General features: G+C 46.7%; 1 pseudogene across 1 annotated transcript; it reads right to left on the reverse strand.

Annotated features, from left to right (window-relative positions):
• Positions 1-556: 556 nt before the first annotated feature.
• LOC308242711 (U6 snRNA-associated Sm-like protein LSm4) lies at positions 557-1,369 on the reverse strand (annotated as a pseudogene). The gene is made up of 2 exons: positions 1,349-1,369; positions 557-1,084 (listed from the first exon to the last, which is right to left on the reverse strand). The product of its transcript is annotated as a U6 snRNA-associated Sm-like protein LSm4 (transcript).
• Positions 1,370-4,797: the final 3,428 nt, after the last annotated feature.

The following is a 4,797-nucleotide window of genomic DNA, read 5'->3' on the forward strand; positions in this document are numbered from 1 at the left end:
ATAATATTTCCAACTGTAGAAATGCTGGCTTTAAAAAAAAAAAAAAAAAGCCAAAACCGGTTTGGCTCAGTGGATAGAGCGTCGGCCTGCGGACTGAAAGGTCCCAGGTTCGTTTCCGGTCAAGGGCATGTAACTTGGTTGCGGGCACATCCCCAGTAGGAGGTGTGCAGGAGGCAGCTGATTGATGTTTCTCTCTCATCGATGTTTCTGACTATCTATCCCTCTTCCTTCCTCTCTGTAAAAAAATCAATAAAATATATTTAAAAAAAAAAAAAAAAAAAAGGATTTAATGCCCTGGCCGGTGTGGCTTGGTTGGTTGGAGCATTGTCCTGTACACCAAAAGGTTGCAATTTCAATTCCCAGTTAGAGCACATATCCAGGTTGCCGGTTCCATCCCCAGTCAGGGTACATGCCGGAGGCAGTAGATTGAAGTTTTTCTGACATCGATGTCTCTCTCTCTCGCCCTTCCTCTATCAAAAATCAATTAAAAAAAAAAAAAAGACAACATAAAAAGGACCACAAAATGCACAGGTGGGGTCCCCCAACACCTGCCTCTTTTTTTCTGTTCTGAACAGACTCATGGACTGGAGCAGATATACAGCCTATTGGGGAAGGGCTTAAGTCTCTGGGGGACGCAGGGCCAGCTCACTGTTTACCCGCCTGCCTGCCGGGCTTCTTTTCTGGCTGACCTCTGCCAGTGCCTGGGATCCCGCCTCTGCCACGGCCGCCAAACACACCTCGTCCAGCACCCCCCATGCCACCGCCTTTCTGCTGCTTCTGCTGCTGCAGGCCACCACGGCCATGACCCTTGGCCACTACCTCTTCTTTGACCATGTCAATGATCTCATCGGGGATGCGCAGGTACTTGATGGTGCTGCCGCGGATGTAGCACTCGGGCATCCGCCAGAACTTGTCCCCATCCCTAGATATGTATATCACCTCGCGCAGGTTGATGTTCATCCAGTTGTCACAGCTTACCAGGGGTCCATTGTACGTCTCCCCATTTTTAAGCTCCACTAACGGGGTGATTCTGAGCCGTCTTCAGCAGTGACAACGGGAGCCTCTCTGGCCTCAGTTTCTCCTCCTTGGGTCGAGGGCAGGCCCCATTACACACTCACTCCGTGTCACCCCTGCCCCAGCGCTTGCCCTGAGGGGCCTTGGAGGCCGCGCCCCCGCCTCCTGGTGAGAACACGCCATCACCCTGCCCTCACCATGGTGGCGGCAGGGACCTGGCCCCTCTACCTGCCTATTAGTCATTTAGTAGGTGTCTTGGGTATCAGATCAACTGTCAGGGAATCCCAGTGTTTGTGTTCAAGCTATATCACAAGGCATATGCCATTCACCCTACTTCACCTCGTCGTGTAGGCATTGTATCATTTCACATCATCACAAGAAGGGTGAGTACTGTAAAAGATATTTTAAGACCACATTAACATAACTTTTATTACAGTACTAGAGGCCTGGTGCACGAATTCATGCACCAGTGGGGTCCCTCGGCCTGGCCTGCAGGATCGGGCCAAAACTGGCTCTCCAACATGCCCCAAGAGGTCCCGAATTGTGAGAGGACACAGGCCAGGCCGAGGGACCCCGCCAGTGCATGATCAGGGCCAGGGAGGGACACGGGAGGTTGGCCAACCGGGAGATGGGGGTGGGGACCAAGGAAGGGCTCAGGGCATGTCTGGCCCATCTCACAGTCCCGATTGGCCGAACCACAGCAGCAAGCTAACCTACTGGTCGGAGTGTCTGCCCCATGGTGGTCAGTGCCCATCATAGCAAGCGACTGAGTAGCCTTAGCATATCATTAGCATATTATGCTTTGATTGGTTGAACGGCCAACCAGCTGATCGGCCACTTAGCATATTAGGCTTTTATTATATAGGATATTAGGGGCCCAGTGCACAAATTCATGCACCTTGAAAGGACCTGTGAGCTGCGAGGCTGCAGTGGGCACAGGGGTGGGTCTCAGACCATCCTCTGCGCCCCCACCTGGCTACTCCCGCCATGGCCTCCTGGTCCCATCTACCAGCAGCCCTGCTCCCACTGCCGCTGCTCCCATACACAGAGCGATTGGGGCCAGTGCCAGTAGCAGGTGCAAGTGGGGCTGGTGCCGTCAGTGGGTGCGAGTGGCAGCTGCTGCCCCAATCACCCCTCAGTAGCAGGGAAAGGTGGAGAAGCCCTCAGAGGCGGTTAGGGCTGGCAGCCACCACTTGTACCTGCTGACGGCACTGAGCGATTGGGACCGGCGCTGGGCGCCAGCAGCGGGTGCAAAAGGTGACTCTGGTACCAGCAGCAGGTGTGAGCGCCGGGCAGGACCGCAGCATGCGGGAGCAAAGAATTTTCAGTAACCACCAGAGCCTCGCCCCAATGACAGCAACCGGCACCCCGCCTTGGTCTGGTGCCCCCACTCACCTGCTCCACCATCCCACCACAGCCAACACCTGCCATGGTCTGTGCTCTGCTGCCTGCTGCCGAAGCCTGCCGTGTTCCGCGTGCACCCTCTGGTGGTCAGTGCATGTCATAGCGACTGGTCGTTTGGTTGTTTGGCCATTCGGTCTATTTGCATATTAAGGTTTTATATATATAGATTATTGTAATTGTCCTATTATTGTTAATCTCGTACTGTGCCTAGTTTATCAATTATCTATCATAGGTATGTATATCTAGGAAAACATAATATATGCAGAGTTCAGTACCATTCATGGTTTCAGGCATCCACTGGGGGTTTTGGAATGTATTCTTCTCAGATAAGGGGAACTGTTGTACTCTCTTAAGGACCTGGTACTAGCTGTTAACTGTCTTTAATACTTATCTAGATCCTAATGGGGGCAGAGAGTGCGCCTTGTAGTTTACATTTCACTCAGATGTCACTTAGATGGGAACGTTGCATCCAATCTAAAGTAGTCTTCAGTCACTTATACAAATACATCAGTGATTTATTTTCTTCATGCCACTTACCATCCAAAATTATATGGTCAGTTTCTCCACCTTAGCCCCTGCCACACAAGCATACCTTCCAACCTAATAGGATATTAACTATGAAAGCAGAGACTCTCCTAGTCTGTCTTCACAGGTGTACCTAGTGTCTACTATTGAATAGTAGACTTTCACAGCAGCATAATCTTTAAATAGTGAAAAAGTAGGAATTCAATAAATGGATTCATTGAATTGAGTGAAAGAAGGTGAATGTGAGCAAGATTTGGAGTCAGAGCATGCATTCAGTATCATACCTATTATTTCCTATATCCTTTGATGATCCTTTTTAGTTGGTAGTCTGAGGAGGCAGGGGTTACACATAAAAATTCAGTATGTCTCAACCTATGGGGTCTCTTTTATTTCTGTGTTTTTCCCTCTCCTCCTCTATCTCCAATTGAAGATGGAGGAGGAAGGGAAAAGGAGAAGCAGCAGCAGAAATCACCCTTCAGTATAGTTTTGTACCAAGTATTTTTAATGTATTTTTATTGATTTCAGAGAGGAAGGGAGAGGGAGAGAGAAAAACCCATCAACGATGAGAGAGAATTATTGATCAGCTGCCTCCTCCACACCCCACACAAGGATTCCAGCCCACAACCTGGGCATATGCCCTGACCGGGAATCAAACCATGACCTCCTGGTTCATAGGTCAATGCTCAACCCCTGAGCCACACTGGCTGGGCTATACCAAGTATTTTAGAATAAAAATTTTAATTGATAATATCTAATGTTGATGAGACTATAGGAAAACTAGTACACACAAACTGCAAGTAAAAATAAATGACAATCTCTAGCAGTTATTAAGCAATTATTCAGTGCAAAATACACACTTCATTTCATTTGGTCCTCACAACCCTATGGGATAGGAACTACTATTGTTCCATTTTTTGCATCAAGAAACTGAAGCTTGCCTGACAGTGTGGCTCAGAGGTTGAGCGTCAACCTTGGAACCAGGAGGTCACTGGTTCGATTCCTGGTCAGAGCACACGCTTGAGTTGTGGGCTCAGTGCCCAGTTGTGGGGTGTGCAGGAGGAGACAGCCGGTCAATGATTCTCTCTCATCATTGATGTTTCTGTCTGTCTCTCCCTCTCCCTTCCTCTCTGAAATCAATAAAAAAATTAATAAATAAAATTGAGACTTAAAGAGATTGACTGTAGAAACAGTATATTGACACAATCATTTTTTAAAGAGCAATGAGACATGTGTTGTACCAAAACTATACAACATTCATATCCTTTAACCCAATTATGCCAACCTTGTAAATTTATTTTCTGGATTAACTTAAGAGAAGAAAGGAACTAACTTCACAAAGACTTTCACTGCAGCATAATTTTTAAATAGTAAAAAAGTAGAAAAACTTGGATGTCAAATAACAAGAAAATTAATAGACCATGAAGATGATAGAATATCCTGGCTATTGAAAGAATAATTGTAAAGTGTTTAAATATAGGAGAATGTTTTATGGTATATTAAATTAAAAATAAGACTATGAAAATATAATATAATAACCATTAAAATACATGAATTTGAATAAGAACCAGAAGGGAATAACTCCAAAATGAAAATACAGTGTTAAGAATGTGGGATTAGCCGAAACCGATTTGGCTCAGTGGATAGAGCATCAGCCTGCGGACTGAAGGGTCCCGGGTTTGATTCCGGTCAAGGGCATGTACCTTGGTTGCGGGCACATCTCCAGTGGGAGGTGTGCAGGAGGCAGCTGATCAATGTTTCTCTCTCATCGATGTTTCTAACTCTCTATCCCTCTCCCTTCCTCTCTGTAAAAAATCAATAAAATATATTTAAAAAAAAAAAAAAAAGAATGTGGGA

Source organism: Plecotus auritus, assembly GCF_963455305.1.
Source record: "Plecotus auritus genome assembly, chromosome: 2".
NCBI lineage: Eukaryota > Metazoa > Chordata > Mammalia > Chiroptera > Vespertilionidae > Plecotus > Plecotus auritus.